Source organism: Neolamprologus brichardi, unplaced genomic scaffold (assembly GCF_056152115.1).
Source record: "Neolamprologus brichardi isolate AB-2024 unplaced genomic scaffold, ASM5615211v1 NODE_ptg000031l+_length_7269946_cov_1, whole genome shotgun sequence".
Taxonomy (NCBI): domain Eukaryota; kingdom Metazoa; phylum Chordata; class Actinopteri; order Cichliformes; family Cichlidae; genus Neolamprologus; species Neolamprologus brichardi.
Window position 1 is genome coordinate 3,894,097 of NW_028270136.1, and position 17,305 is coordinate 3,911,401.

The 17,305-nt window shown below is 44.9% G+C and overlaps 1 pseudogene across 1 annotated transcript in view; it reads left to right on the forward strand.

Annotated features, from left to right (window-relative positions):
- LOC148094713 (carnitine O-palmitoyltransferase 1, liver isoform-like) overlaps positions 1-17,305 on the forward strand; it is a 35,003-nt pseudogene that overhangs the window by 2,158 nt on the left and 15,540 nt on the right. The window contains exon 4 of the transcript XR_015718451.1: positions 3,210-3,381. The product of XR_015718451.1 is annotated as a carnitine O-palmitoyltransferase 1, liver isoform-like (transcript). The remainder of the gene's footprint in view (positions 1-3,209; positions 3,382-17,305) is intronic.

The following is a 17,305-nucleotide window of genomic DNA, read 5'->3' on the forward strand; positions in this document are numbered from 1 at the left end:
AGCTAAACGATGCCAGGTATCAGGAGTCAAATAAACTATAACTGTGAAAGTGCTGCATGAGACACCCTGATAGTCCTGTGAACCACTGAGACACTGTGTGTTTGTGTGTTCTTTGTCTTCAGAATTTCTTAAATAACTTGAGGTGTTTTGTAATTAACAGCTATGTTGTCTTGTACTTTTTGAACATACTGTCCTTTCCCAGTCCGGCCTACATGAGAATAGACATTGGTCCATTTGGGCCCTGAACTAAAATGAGTTTGGCACCCCTGGTGTATCAGCAAATGGATTGCTAGCAGGATCCCATGAGACACTGTGAAGGAAATGAGAACATGTGTGCCTTTGTTCAGTCATAGCCTATGTGTGCTTGTGCTGGCAATCATGACAAATAAGTGTGCTGGTGAACTCTTTGCCTTTGACGCGTGAAAAACACATGAAACACCCGCACGTCAGTGTGTTGTTTCTTAACGCCCTCACTCACTGATAGAAATCTACACATGCTTATTTTTCTTCTTTGATAAGCTCACATGATTGAGCGTTTAATTGCACTTTTCTCCAAAGGCCATTAAGACTTGGCATATATACACGTCTCCCTGCCTTCAGGATTCCCTGTTTTCGACTGGGTGCCCTTAGCAGGCGCTCACTTCCTGTTGCTAGTGTCGTGCTGTTTTGTTCTCCAGCATGATTAGTATTGTGCTTAATCAATGAAAAGATGGTAGTGACATCAGAACTTGCAATGTGGATATTGTGCTGCCAACACATTATTTGTTTTACTTTGCATGGAGCACGGCTTAAAGCAATCCAAGTCCCGTGTGTCTTTGAATTAATGTCCAAAAAGTTGATCCTGTTCATCTGGACGTAGCGTTTTTTCACTCATCCAAGTGACTTCTTCAGTCTCAGCTGACTGCAGGTTTCCCCAGTCTTATAAACAGTACAGGCAACAAAGGAAGTTTGACTTACTTGTTGTACGTCGGAAAACACCGCAAAATACGGAGAGTGTCCTCAGTGACCAGAAGAGAGAAGGATGCGACACGGAGGATGTGGACAAGTGGGTGAAGAATTTGTCTGACAGACAGCTCACCCTACAGAGAAAAACATCCTTGCTAAAGGGTTGAATTTTGCTGTCACGCCAAGACAAATCCCGCTAGTGGAGCTGATCACAGCCACAGAAACAGCAATTCGTAACAACAATATTGCAGAAGTGGAAGCAGAGCAACTACGGACGAAAGTTTCGGCCTGTCTCAGCAATGCAAAGCCCCCAGCATCCAACATCACCATGGAGGAGAAGAAGGCACTCACATCACTTAGTGATGTGAATGTGAGTGTGAATGGGTGAATGACTGAATGTAGTGTAAAGCGCTTTGGGGTCCTTAGGGACTAGAAAAGCGCTATACAAATGCAGGCCATTTACCATTTACCATGACAACAACATTATCATCCTTCCGGCAGACAAGGGTAGGTGCACAGTATTGCTAAACCAGAAAGACTATCATGAGAAGATTTTGTCACTACTCAGTGATGAAAATACTTATGAGCCCCTGAAACGAGACCCAGGAAGTGGCTACAGGAAGAGGGTGATAGGCTGTCTGAAGCAGTTAGAACAAGACAAGGCTATTGACTGGACCTCATACCACAGGCTGTACCCAGGGGAGTCTACACCAAGACTGTATGTTTTACCGAAGATACATAAACAGGGTAAATGGTAAATGGCCTGCATTTGTATAGGGCTTTACTCAGTCCCTAAGGACCCCAAAGCGCTTTACACTACATTCAGTCATCCACCCATTCACACACTGGCAATGGCAAGCTACATTGTAGCCACAGCCACCCTGGGGCGCACTGACAGAGGCGAGGCTGCCGGACACTGGCGCCACCGTGCCCTCTGACCACCACCAGTAGGCAAACATGGGGTTAGTATCTTGCCCAAGGATATTTGGGTGCACCTTTAAGACCGATTGTCTGTATGATCAACTCGGTCACCTATAACATCTCCAAGTTTCTGGCTTCGATCCTCAACCCACTGGTGGGCAGCTCTGAACACCACATCCAGAACACCCTGGATTTTGTTGAGAAGGTGAGAGATGTCATTATGGAGGCAGATGAAACCATGGTCTCGTACGACGTTACATCTCTCTTCACTTGCATCCCAGTCATGGAAGCGTTGGAGGTAGTCCGTAAGAGATTACAGGATGACCCCAACCTCAGCAACAGGACCACTCTCAGCATCGACCAAGAAAAGAGGGCTTTGCTATCTTACCCTGGAACACCACCAAGCCATTGGTTCAGATATGTGGATGACACCTGGGTGAAAATCAAATCTCAGGACGTACCACATTTCAGGGATCACATTAACTCAGTGGACCAACTCATCAAATTCACCAGGGAGGATATGAAAAGTGGCAGGTTAGCCTTCTTAGACTGTGAGATTTCCATCAGTAATGGGGGACATCTAAAAGCTGACGTGTACCATAAACCTACACATACGGATCAGTATTTAAGGTTTGACTCTCATCATCCACTGGAGCACAAACTGGGTGTCATCAGGACGCTACAACACAGAGCGAACACCATCCCCACTGACACAGCGGAAGCAGAAGAACATCACATCAAGAAGGCCCTGAGTAAATGTGGTTATCCCAGCTGGACTTAAAGAAAGCTGAGTTGAGACACATTTTTTCTAAACACCGGGTCTCTGTGGCTTTTAAACCCCAAAATACATCAAGAGTACATCAAGACTTTGAATTAATGGCTCATCCATCAAGCAGAGTGTATTACTGAAGTAGTGAGCCGACCATGAAATCGGATACTGAGCAAAAATCACTGGGCTTTTGTCCACGAACTGTCCTCTCATTTTGATGTTTGCGTCACATGCCAAAGTCTTTGACTTTGTGGAGACTTTGTTGGAAGCTTTAGTCTGATTGATGTGCACAGTTGTTTGATGTTTTGTGAGCTTTCAGATTGTCTTAGTTTATCTTGGAGTGGAGACAATACTTGAGAAGGGTGCAGTGTTTAGTGGAGTATGTTTCCTCATAAATATTATGGACAGTCTGCAGTTTCCGCTGAGTTGACTTTTCTGTGAACTTTGTACACTTCTGGGGTTACTTTAGTACTTTTTTTTGCTAGGACAATTGTGCAAAAAGATGTGCTGGCAGTAAGTACAGGCCCATGAGCAAAATAATGATTGATAATAAAGACATGTAATGCCCTCCCAGAATCCCTTGGGCTCAGATGAGGAAGCAGTACTTCAGCTCTGGGGTCAACAAGAGATCGCTGGATGCCATTGAGAGGGCGGCCTTCTTTGTAACCTTGGATGAGGGGAGATGACCCAGAGGGGAACTTGGACAGCTACGCCAAGTCTCTGCTTCATGGGAAATGTTATGACAGGTGAGGAGGTGTTTATGAATCTGGTATATTTAAAACTGTGTGTAGTGACTTCTGTCTTAATTCAAGAGCCCAACTGCAGTGAGCATTGTATAAAAATGTGAAAGTGAAGTTAGATTTGTAGTATCAGGTGGTTCTTCTCAGAGACAAAAGATACATCACCACTTAAAGTAGATTACATGGCCAAGAGAATGTTCACCATCAGTATGTAATGCTCTGGGAATACCGTGCCATTTATTGGAAGACAGTTGGTGATATTTAAGAACTGATTGCATCCGTCCATGTAAGAATTATGTAATGTGATGCTGATATTTTCCACATAGGAAAAATGATCTTTTTCTCCTGCATGTTAGGTTTCGGGTAATCAGGGTTCATCTTATTTTAAAAACCGGAAAGTACCATGTTACTCCAAACAAGTACTTCACTCAGGCAGGCTTACTTGCAGTAGGATGAGGTAGAGGAGGGGTGCCCAATCCCAGTCCTCAAGAGCTACTATCCTGCAGTTTTTAGATGCATCCCTACTCCAACACAGCTGAATCAAATGGTTTGATTACTGCTTCAGCATCCCATCAACTTTGGCAAAGGCCTGATAACAAGCCATTCATTTGATTCAGGTGTGTTTGAAAAAGGATGCATCTAAAAGCTGCAGGACGGCAACTCTCGAGGATTGGGATTGGGCACCCCTGAGGTAGAGCCTTCAGCCATTAGGCCTCTCTTCAGCTCCAAGTTTGGATTTGTGAGACGGACACTCTCATTTTGATCAAACATATAGTTAGGGCTGAATCACATGACCCCCACCACCACCACCAACCACCACCAGTGTGGTGATTGTTTTGATTTGGAGCTATATAGATAGAATTGATAGGGATAAATACTACAATGAATGGACTGAATTTCCTAAACTGAGCTCAGATTGTAAGAGTGGAAGAGTACCCTACATGCCTCCACCTGTGCTATGGCTGGATTCCCCTAAAATACCAACAGAGTAGTACACAGGATGGCAGGAGATTAGTGAAGTGAAACACAAATATAGTAATCAGTTTCTAATCTTTAGCTTTTGTTGGCAGATGCTATCAGCTGCTGTGTGTCTAGTAATCTTTCCTACAAATCTGTGTGACGTGATTTAAGCTGCTCAGTGAGTCACACCTGGATTTCCCTAAAATACGACCAGAGGGATGTAGGCGGAGAAATGTTTTCTATTCTTTTGATCCTCAGACTGCTGCATATTTTCCATGAGGTGCACGCACGCACACACACAGGCTATGACTGTGGAGATTGTACTCTGAACTTACTGCCGTCTTCAAGAAAGAGTTTGATATGAATGAGCTTTCATGTGGCCTGTTCTGCTGAAAGTAGCCGATAGAAGACGGGGGCACTAGTGATAAATACTGTGTCTACTAAGGAGCCCAAAGTGTCCCAAAATGAAATCTGCATGATACATTTTTTAACTTTTTTTTGGTTCTTAAAACACTTCATGTTCTGCACTTCCTGCTGATAATGGTTGTAGTCAGCAATTGCTGTCTTTGTGAATGTATGTCTTATAAACAACTACTATGCTTGTCCCAGAAGCTGGAAAGTCACCGTGTCACAGCAGTTGAAATAGAAATAACAGCAACAGTAAGAATCTCTGGAGAATAAATGTGCATAGCTAGCAGTTCAGGTCACAGAAACATGCCTGTGATTACACCACGTCTCACAGGCCTCAGGCTGACAAGGATTCTCCTTTGGTATAGATGAGAGAGAGAGAGGGATAGCCTTTATTCTTCAGTTGCAGTTGCCCACAGCCGATATGATTGACCTTGCCGATAGGGCTGCCACAAACGATTATTTTGATAGTCGACTAATCAGATCATCATCCATTGGACGTAAAACTACAGCTTATTGCACCAGCAGCATCTGCTCTTATATAACTATCATTAGCTTACAGCTTTAAGTGTTTAAGGTATGTGCTAACTGAAAATAAAGACAAGATGATAGTTTATTAAATTTTTAATGAAATTTGCAGATTGTTTCAGTGAAGTTTAATAAACTCTTTGCTATCTAAAATATAACAGGACACCGGAGTAAATTCTCCAGCATCTCACACTTCTGATAATCAGCTGTCTGCTTGATGTTTATTCAGCTGTGCAAAAACTATAACTTTAATCTCAGCCAAACAGATTTACTCAGGAACAGATAAAATACTACAAAAAGCCAAACAATAACATTTTTAAGTTATCTAAGTGACTTATATATCATGTTTAACCTGAGTAGCGAAAGACCGCAGTGGGTTTGAAAACGATTTGCGGGAGTCCGGTGTTCTCACGGCTCTAGTTAGCCTAGCCCCCGGCTAGCTATCAAGCTAGTGGGTAACAGACGTCTCCGAAAACGTCGGAGCGCTTTTGAAAATATGTGGTGTCTTGATAAACTGAGCAGATATTTGAGGTTTACACAGCTACATTCTCGCCTGAAAATATGTTAAACGTTTATTTTGTGACCCAGAAAGAATAATAAGAGTAATATTAAAACTAACTAGCTGCCACCATTGTTGGAAACTGAGCTGGGCTGCGCTATGAATTCTGGGACAGATTCAGATTCAGATTCAGAATTTATTTGTCACATGCAGGTTGCCCCGCAGTGAAATGAGACATCCCCCCCGACCTTACACACATAACACAGACATTACATGGGGGTTACAAGTCGGAGATCGGCAGAGTTACGGAAAAAAACACTGAAATGTACACACAATGGGAAAATACAAGAGGAAAAAAAGAGACCTCTACTCATGCTGTGCTTCCATGGTAGGACAGCATGAGAACAGAAAACAAAAAAACTCCTTTGCACAAAAAAAAGCACATGAATGTTCACAGCACAACATTGTGAAGACATAACAAGCCACAGGGTGGGGGTAGGGGGATGATGAGTAATCCCAGGCAACACAGCAGCCATCCTGCCACTGCGCCGACTCGCCAGCGCGGGCCCAGACCCGCCTCGTGTTCCCGGGAGGTAACAAGCATCGAAGGCGTTGGAAAGGGAAGGGGAGATGAGTGAGTGCTTATCAGTGTAAGTGTGTGTGTGTGCGTGTCCATAGTTCAGCTGAGACAGTGTCCTTCGCCCTATCAGGCTAAGTAAACAGTCCTCCAGCCAATCCAGGTGGCCTTGCAAGGGATGGGGAGAATAGTCATCACACAGTCGTTATCAGGGAGTGTTTTGTCCGGCTTCAGCCTTGGGCCTGTGCAGCTGGCGCCGTGGTGGTGTCTGCATTTTGATCCCGAATTTGTTGATTTTGTTGATTTTCTTTCAGCTCACGAGAATTTTCAAAGCTGATCTTTTAACACTCTGATGCTGGTCTCTCGATCTCCCGTTGGAGAGCCGCGAGCCTCCCCATGATGGTATCAAACTTCTGATCCGTGGTGTTGTCATTCTTTTGATTCTGAGACCTCACAACTGCAGTGATCCGTTCTGTGATGTGATCCAACTTTCGCTCAAGGGTCTCATCTTGAGCAGGGCCCTCTCTGATGTATCCCACCATACACTCAATGGTGTTGTTTTGAGCCTTCACAGCAGCTGTAAGCGTCTCCAAGGTGTTAACCATGCTGCGTTCGTTGTGAGAGGTCGCGCCTCGTCCCGTCGCTTCGATTCCAGTGGGCAGCCTTGGGGGGGTTTGAACAGCCGGTTCCGCTCTCTCAATTCTCCGATAAGTCAGGGCCATGCCAGCTCCGATCAGCAAGAACCCTGTTATCATGGTTCCGAATAGGTAGATATCTTCAGCGTCCTCGATCGACAGTCCCGCCAGGCACATGACTCTCCAGTTCTGCCACCCGTCCATCGTGTATCCGGCAGGGAAAGTCCCTCCAGGGCACAGCTTCTTCTTCTTCTTCGGGGTTTAACGGCAGCTGGCATCCTTGTACATGCAGTGCTGCAGTCTTCTGTTTCAGTCCGTTATTACACTCTTAAATCCTGCTACTTATTCCTGCGTCTTTTGGGATCTTACAAAGCTTCAAACGACGCGTCGACTATTAAATCAGTCGTCGACGATTTTGATAGTCGACGTAATCGTGAAAGAATAAAGTTACGTTGAAACCAAGCACACCATTGTTTTTTCTTGTGACATTACCAATAAGTTTGATGTGTCACATGGCCCTCTTCCTATTGAAAAAACAAAAGTTGTATCCAAGATGGCCGACTTCTAAATGGCCACCATGGTCACCACCCATCTTGAGGAGCTTGCCCCCTCACATATACTAATGTGCCACGAACAGGACTTTAATATCACCAACCATTCCCATGTTATTACAGTGTATCCATATAAATGGCCCACCCTGTGTGTGTGTGTGTATATATATATATATATATATATATATATGTATATATATATGTATATATATACATATATATATATGTATATATATACGTATATATATACATATATATATACATATATATATATATGTATATATATATATGTATATATATATATATATACATTCTCCACCATCATGTTTGATGGTGGAGAATGTCAGAAGGAGCTGCACTGGGTTTGTGGATCTAGAGAAAGCGTATGATGGGGTACCAAAAGAGGAAGTTGTACTGCATGAAGAAGCCAGCAGTGGCTGTGAAGTATGTGAGGGTGGAGCAGAACATGTATGAAGACAGATGTAGTGGTGAGGTGTGCGAGCCGGTCGATGAGAGCCTGGAGCGGTGTAGGTATTACCTGGAGAGAAGAGGAAAACAAGATGGAATACATGTGAGTGAGACATGTTTAAGAGTGAAGCTGCAAGGAGTAGAGACAGGGTGGGTGGATGAGTTTATACACCTATGTTCAACCATCCAAAGTAACAAAAAGTGCACAACAGGAAGAGTGCGAGCGGTTTGGAGATGAGTGTCAGGGGTTTATTTGTGACTGAAAGATGGCAGCAGAGTGAATAAGAAGTAGAGATGGCACCATACCACTTTTTTATGTCCGATACCGATATCATAAATTTGGATATCTGCCGATACCAATATGAATCCGATATAGTGTGTTTTAATCAATAAAACAGTTTTTTTTAATATCTTGCTACATTTTGTATAAGTTCATACTCAAGTTTAAATAAATAACAACACTAAAGCTATTCTGTTATACCTGTATGTAAAAAATAGACTGTGCCCAAAATATTTCATAGTTCAGCAAAACTGATCAATCTAATAAACTTAAACCTGCTCCATCCTCCCTATTCTGGTATTTTAAAGAGTACTTAGCAGAAATATTAAGCAACCTAACTAATAGGGTTGCAAACTCCCAGCAAAAAGAAAATAGGGAACCACCCTCCACCTCATGATGCTTAATCGACGTAATCAAATTTAATTTGATGCAGGGGGAAAAAAGGCACAGAAATAAATAATTTTTCAAGAATAATTAAATAGATTCAACATCTTTCTTCAACAGAACTGCACAGATGGTATCTTCCCAAAGGAAAAAGTACTATAGCTTACTAGGGTATATTAGACTTAACAGTTACTATATACAGTAATGGACGTCTATACATTTTACATCAGATTAAAACTTTGGGTGTAAGAGTCAGATAATTATTTATTAAAAGCTAGACATTTTAAATGAGAATAAGAAAGAAAAGTATGTCTTTGTGCCCCCTTTTCCCTGTTCATGCCCTATCGGCCCCCCTGGCTAAATTTTGCTAGATCCGCCCCTGCACAGTTACCAGCCGTCAGCTACGTAGAAAAAGATCCTGGTGTAGAAAGTAATATTAAATAAATTCTAACAACAGATTATCAAGCTTAAACGTGCTGCTGTTGTTCAGCCGCTGGTTTCCTCTTTCTGGTGAGAAGTGGGCCAAAAACAAACAAGAGAGACGGACTCGCGACAGAAAAGCCGATCAGCTGATCATTGATCAGTTTCACATTGAAGTAGCAGCAGGAGAGAGAGAGAGGCAGTCGCTCGGTTGTTAAGCTTAACTTGGGAATGCTTTACAAACATTCAGAGATGAACTTACACACTTGCTTTACTTCTCTCTGGGAAAACTTCCTCGAAGATGAAATGCTGCTTTGGTAGCGAGGCTACAAATACACACAGCCGCTCTATCACGTGATGCACACTGCTGCAAGTGCTACGGTTATGAGCCGAGTTATGCCTTGTAGCAAGTTTTGTGAGATGCTTTTTTGATATTTAATGGATCAATTACATTTTTTATTTCTCGTCGATATCCGATCCAGGAATTTGGGTCAGTATCGGACCGATACCGATACCTAATATCGGATCGGTCCATCTCTAATAAGAAGGTTTGCAAGATGGTGCTGAGACCTGCTGCGATGTGTGCTTTGGAGACGGTGTTGCTGACATAAAGACAGCAGGCCGAGGTGGAGATGCTCAGATTTTCATTGGCAGTGAGAAGAATGGACAGATTTAGAAATGAGTACATCAGAGGAACCGCTCAGGGTGAGCAGTTTGGAGGTAAGGCTGAGATGCTTTGGATATGTGGAGGGGAGGGATGGTGGATATATCAGATATAGGATGCTGAATATGGAGCTGCCTGGCAGGAGGAGAAGAGGAGGGACTCCAAGGAGCTTCATGGATGCAGTGAAAGGAGGAAATGCAGACGGTTGGTGTGCTGGAATAGAGAGGGTTAGCCGCAGGAAATGATCCGAGCAGCTGAAAAGAATAGAGTGCATTCATGTGTGTGTGATATACACATCATGTTTGTCTGAGCTCATTTTAAATATTCTACTTTAACTAGTTTTATATAAAGCAGTGCATCGTAGTCTGTAATATCTTGTTGTATGATGGCCTGTGAAATCCAGGAGCTCTAAAAAATGAACTTTCCCATGAGCTCAGAAAGATGCTCGTGGCCAATGATAAACGAATATTCACGGTATTAGTGTTGCCACAGGGCTCGATCCTTGAGTTCATTTGTTAAGCTTTTATGTTGTCAAGTAGCCTTAATTATGCACAAGGGTCTTACCATTGTTATCTCGTTTAGTCTGAAAGTGCAAAATAATCTACTTTCTGTAGTTTCCTGTCTATAAAACGTGTCAAAGTGTTGTGCTGTAGATTATGGCTTAATAAGTCCAGTCTGTCACAGGTTTCGTGGTTTGTTTGATGTAGTGTCACAAACCTAACCCCTGTTAGAGAGAAGAGACAGCTTTTCTTGGCAGCTTTTCCAAACAAGCTACATTAGTTGCGTCTTTTTCTAATTGTGCTGTCTTGAAATGTAACATTTAGTATTAACTGAGGTCTGCAGAGTCTGCGATGCAACTCTTGGGTTATCGGTAAGTTCTCTGAGCACTGAATTGTGGCATAATATGCACACACCTGAATGCTCCAGACGATCACCTTGCAGGTGCTAACAATTGTAGATATTCAGTTAATTAAGTGCATTCGATTAGCAGCATATATATATATATATATATATATATATATATATATATATATATATATATATATATATATATCCATAGGTCCCTCATCCTATTCATGTAGCCCCTTCCGCCGGGGTTACAAGAACAAGATCCGGGCCATCAACATGTACGCCCTGCCCGTGATCAGGTACCCTGCTGGGGTAATAGGCTGGCCAAAGGAGGAGATAGAAGCCACTGACATAAAGACAAGAAAGCTCATGCATGGAGGGTTTCACCCCAAGTCCAGCACCCTGAGGCTGTACGCTAAGCGGAAGGAAGGGGGTCGGGGACTGGTGAGTGTCAGCACCACAGTCCAGGATGAGACAACGAACATCCAAGAATACATCACGAAGATGGCGCCAACTGACAGCGTGCTCAGTGAATACCTCAGGCAGCAGAAACCCAAGAAAGAGGAGGGAGACGAGGAACCATCATGGAAGGATAGGCCCCTGCACGGTATGTACCACCGGCAGATAGAGGAGGTGGCTGATATCCAGAAATCCTACCAGTGGCTGGACAAAGCTGGACTGAAAGACAGCACAGAGGCACTAATCATGGCAGCACAAGAACAAGCTCTGAGTACAAGATCCATAGAGGCTGGGGTCTATCACACCAGGCAAGACCCCAGGTGCAGGCTGTGTAAAGATGCCCCAGAGACAATCCAGCACATAACAGCAGGGTGCAAGATGCTAGCAGGCAAGGCATACATGGAACGCCATAACCAAGTGGCCGGCATAGTGTACAGGAACATCTGTGCCGAGTATAACCTGGAAGTCCCGAGGTCAAAATGGGAAATGCCCCCAAGGGTGGTGGAGAATGACCGAGCTAAGATCCTGTGGGACTTCCAGATACAGACGGACAAAATGGTGGTGGCTAACCAACCGGACATAGTGGTGGTACACAAACAGAAGAAGACGGCCGTAGTGATCGATGTAGCGGTTCCGAATGACAGCAATATCAGGAAGAAGGAACACGAGAAGCTGGAGAAATACCAAGGGCTCAGAGAAGAGCTCGAGAGGATGTGGAGGGTGAAGGTGACGGTGGTCCCCGTGGTAATCGGAGCACTAGGTGCGGTGACTCCCAAGCTAGGCGAGTGGCTCCAGCAGATCCCGGGAATAACATCGGAGATCTCTGTCCAGAAGAGCGCAGTCCTGGGAACAGCTAAGATACTGTGCAGGACCCTCAAGCTCCCAGGCCTCTGGTAGAGGACCCGAGCTTGAAGGATAAACCGCCCGCAGGGGCGTGCTGGGTGTTTTGTTTTTTATATATATAAAAATGCTTATGTTGAGTTTTCATGCAGTCATCATCTCTCCTTTATTTTTGTATTGTCTGTTTAAAAAACAAAACAAAACAAACTAAACAAAGGCAACTTCTTTTCCCACTTTCATAATAATGTACATTTTTACAAGTATGGCTGTGCCAACTCTTATATTAAAAATAATCTTTTCCTTCCCTGTTTATTTATTTTTTCCTCCAGTACACGCTGGCCACAGATGCCTTTATTTCAATGGCCTTGCTTGTGTTGTATAATAGAATCAAATTTATGTTTAAGCCAAATGATCGATATAAACCAAAAAATTCATTTAGAGCTGATAGTTAGTTGGTTTCCCAGTTGCAGTGTTCAGCAAGCTTTGTAGAACTTCTTTGAAATGAAAACGGTTCTACTGTGTGGTGGAAATAGTTCGGTTACTAGAGTCTTGCTAAGCTAGGTCCCCACTCACACGGACTTTGAGACCAGTCTGTGACCATCTGGCAACCACCCATGAGGGAAAAATGATTGGTTGTTGGAAGTTGCCCGCTTGAAATTGGTTGACCGGCTGCTGGACTTTCGGGAAGGAATGTTGTTCCATTCTTGGAACAATCCTGGGTTGGCTTCGGCATTTCTTGATCATGTTTCCTTCTTCTCTGCACGATACAGCGTTTTTATGTTGAGGAATATTATTCTGAAATTGTTTGCTTTCAGAATAATATTCCTCAGCTCTGCTTACCCCGTTTCCTGTAGCGTCTCCTGTGCGAAGTAAGCAGGGGTAGGCAGTATGTTCCTGAGAGGTGATCCGTCCGCGGCAGAGTGGTATCGCCTATATTCCACCAGAGGTCCGATTCATGGAAGTACGACCCGTAAATATGGAGTGGCCGAAGTGGCCTTTTCATTACGGGCGATGAAAAGTCTGGAGATGCGGGATGTTTTCACTTTGGCCTATCATTCTTCAAGACCACAGTTCCACAGCTAGGGGTACCGGGAGACTACGTCCTCTTTCCAGGTGTCTGCTGTCAATTCCCCGTCAATCAGCTGTTGATGACATCAGCCTGTCAGATCGCTCTCCTAAACGCTCGCTCCATAGCCAACAATTCATTTGTACTGAATGTTCCCGGTGGGTGATGGGCTTTGTCACCGGTTCTGTTCATAATTTTTATGGACAGGATTTCTAGGCGCAGCCAAGTGGCGGAGGGCTTTCGCTTTGGTGGCCTCAGAATCTCATCTCTGATTTTTGCGGATGATGTGGTTCTGTTGGCTTCATCGGGTGAGGGCCTCCAGCTCGCACTGGAGTGGTTCGCAGCCGAGTGTGAAGCAGCGGGAATGAGGATCAGCACCTCCAAATCTGACGCCATGGTTCTCAGCCGGAGAAGGGTGGAGTGCCCACTCCGGGTCGGGGATGAGTTCCTGCCCCAAGTGGAGGAGTTCAAGTATCTCGGGGTCTTGTTCGCGAGTGATGGGAGAAGGGAGCCGGAGATCGACAGACGGATTGGGGCTGCAGCTGCAGTAATGCAGACGCTGCACCGGTCCGTCGTGGTGAAGAGGGAGCTGAGTGTAAAAGCGAAGCTCTCAATTTACCGGTCGATCTACGTCCCTACCCTCACCTATGGCCACGAGCTGTGGGTAGTGACCGAAAGAACGAGATCGCGGATACAAGCGGCGGAAATGAGCTTCCTCCGAAGGGTGGCTGGCCTCTCCCTTAGAGATAGGGTGAGAAGTTCGGCCATCCGGGAGGGGCTCAGAGTAGAGCCGCTGCTGCTCCACATCGAAAGGAGGCAGCTGAGGTGGTTTGGGCATCTGACAAGGATGCCCCCTGGGCGCCTCCTGGGTGAGGTGTTCCAGGCATGTCCCACCGGGAGGAGGCCCCGGGGCAGACCCTGGACACGCTGGAGAGATTATATCTCTCGGCTGGCCTGGGAACGCCTTGGTGTCCCCCCGGATAAGCTGGAGGAGGTGGCTGGGGAGAGGGAGGTCTGGGCCTCTTTGCTTAGGCTGCTGCCCCCACGACCCGGCCTCGGATAAAGCGGGTGAAGATGGATGGATGGATGGATGGATGGATGGATGAATGACTTTTTTAGCAGTAATAGTCTGGACTTCATGTTTCTCATGAATGTATCCACCTTAATGAACTGTCGCTTCATCGGGACTCTGCGTTTGGACCGTCGTGGTGGTGGTCTGGTCACTGTTCACCGAGACAATTTCTCTTGCAGGACTATGGACTCTGAGTTTTTCCCTTCCTTTGAGTCACAACTTCTTAAGGTTGGTTCTTCAGATATAATTTATTGTGTTGTAATTTACCGCCATCCCGGCCCCGCTGGTGTTTTCATTAAAGATTTTATGGACTTATTATCTTCCATTATTAAACTGGAGAACGTCTTAATGATTGGAGATTTCAACCTCCACGTGGATGATCTTAGCTGTAGCTCTTTTAGTTTCATTCAGCATGTCTCTGGACCCACCCATGTTAAAGGCCACACCTTGGACCTTGTGTTTTCTCTTGGCTTAGACATAACTAATGTCTGTGTTAAAGACGTACAGGTGAGTGACCATTCCTGTGTTACTTTTAGTCTTACCTTCCCTCTGTACGCACCACCTTCTAATCTCATGTTCCATAAGCGGTTTATAAAGCTTAAATGCTTTGAAGTTTTCTAATATGTTGGACCCTCATGTGATCAGTGGCTGCACTGATGCTGATGTTGCTACACAGTGTTTTAATAATCACTGCTTGGAAATTTTAAATTCAGTGGCACCTATGAAATCTGTCATTGCTGCCTCAAAAAGAGCTCATCCGTGGATAAATGATGACGTAAGGAAGGTCAGAAGAATCTGTAGGAAAGTAGAACGCCTTTGGAAATCAACTAAACTCGAAGTTCACAGGCTCCACCTTACTTAAGATAAGATAAGATAAGATAAGATAAGATAAGATAAGATAAAACTTTATTAATCCCTCGGGTGGGTTCCTCTGGGAAATTCGGTTTCCAAAAAAGCACAGCACCGACAGAAGTTACAGAGTTACAGAGTTACAGAATATTATATATATATATATATATATATATATATATATATATATATATATACACACACATATATAAATACAGAGACATATATAAATAAAATATACAAAGGGGATAAATAGAATAAATAGGAATAAAAATACAAGTGAATTGCACATTTCAAGTATTGAGGTCTATTGCACCGTTGACTATTAACAAAAAGTATTGCACAAAAGGTAATTGCACAGTGAAGTAAAGAGGCACTACAGCTTAGTTGTTCCCCCCTCCTTTGTCCTCCTGTTTCCCCTCCCTCTCCCCCCCAGAGAGGAGTTAAACAGTTTGATGGCGTGTGGGACAAAGGAGTTTTTAAGTCTGTTGGTTCTTGTCTTTGGGAGAAGCAACCTGTCACTGAACAGACTCTTCTGGTTGTTTATGGCCGTGTGCAGAGGATGCCCAGCATTGTCCATAATGTCCAGCAGTTTCTTTAGTGTCCTTTTCTCTGCCACTGTCACCAGAGTGTCCAGCTTCATGCCGACCACAGAGCCAGCCTTCCTGATCAGTTTCTCCAGCCCGGATGAGTCCTTCTTTGCTGTGCTGCTCCCCCAGCACACCACAGCATAGAAAAGTACTCCAGCAACCACCGACTGGTAAAACATCCTCAGGAGCTTCCTGCAGATGTTAAAAGACCTCAGCCTCCTGAGGAAGTACAGTCGGCTTTGGGCTTTTTTGTACAGGTGCTCTGTGTTGCATGAGCAGTCCAGTTTGTTGTCCACCCACAGCCCGAGGTACTTGTACTTGTTGACCACCTCCTCCCCCTCTATCTGAACCGGCAGTGGACCTTCTCTGGACCTCCCAAAGTCCACAACCAGTTCCTTAGTCTTTGAGGTGTTGAGTTGCAGGTGGTTTGTGTGACTCCATGCGACAAAGTTCCTCACCAGACTTCTGTACTCCTCTTCCTGATTATCCCAGATACACCCCATGATGGCTGTGTCGTCTGCAAACTTCTGAATGTGGCATAATTCAGAGTTGTAGTCAGAGGTGTAGAGGGTGAAGAGAAGAGGGGACAGCACAGTTCCCTGTGGTGCTCCTGTGCTGCTGACCACAGTGTCAGACGTGATGTCCTTCAGCCTGACGTACTGTGGCCTGTCAGAGGTAGTCGGAGATCCAAATGACCAGGCAGGGGTCCACCTCCATCCTGTTCAGTTTTTCCTGAAGCAGACAGGGCCGGATGGTATTAAAGGCACTGGAAAAGTCAAGAAACAGGATCCTGACCGTGCCTTTTCCCCCATCCAGGTGTGAGTGGGCTCTATGCAGGAGGTACAGGATGGCATCCTCCACTCCGACATCCGCCTTGTAGGCGAACTGTAGTGGGTCCTGGGCATGTTGTACCTGTGGTCGGAGGAGGTTGAGGAAGAGCTGCTCTAGAGTCTTCATAAGATGTGATGTCAGTGCCACCGGTCGGAAGTCATTCAGCTCATTGGGCCGGTTCCTTTTGGGGACCGGGACGATGCAGGATGTCTTCCATAGGGCGGGCACTCTCCCCAGTCGCAGACTAAGATTGAAGACTCGTTGTAGCAGCTCCCCAAGTTCAGCAGTACATGCCTTTAGCATCCTAGGACACACCTTGTCTGGACCTGCTGCCTTTCTGGGGCGAAGCTTCCTCAGTTGTCTCCTGACCTGATCCACTGTGACACTGGGAGATGATTGGAAGGAGGGGGGGGGAAGATGTCTTGCTGTTGAGAGAGGGATTGGAGGAGGGGGGTGTCATCATAATATCAGGAAGGGGGGAAGCGAGGGAGGAAGGAGAGTGGGGAGAGGGCTCTGTAGTAAAGGTGAGGGTGAGGGTGGGGGGGTTGTGGGCTGGTCAAACCTGTTGAAGAAGTTGTTGAGTTCGTTTGCCTTCTCCACAGTTCTGGGTCCTATTCTTTTTCTTTTGTACATGTTACCTCTAGGACCTATAATTAGGCAGTTCCCTGAGGTATCTTATCACTTCTATGCTGATGATATTGCTCTTTTAAGCTGATGGAAGTCCATAAACTGTCCACTTTAATTAAATGTTTAGCTTCCATTGAACAGTGGCTTGGTGACAACTACTTACAGTTGAACTCTGAGAAGTCAGAAACATTAATTATTGCCCCCGACAACCAGATATCTCTAATCAAACAACATCTTGGTTCTCTTGGCTCATCTGTTCACCTGAGCCTCAGGTACCTTGGTGTGATCTTTGATTCTGCCATGTCCCTAGAACAACACTCTCGCCAGTTAATTAGGAACTGCCTTTTTCAGCTAAGAAACATCTCCAAACTGT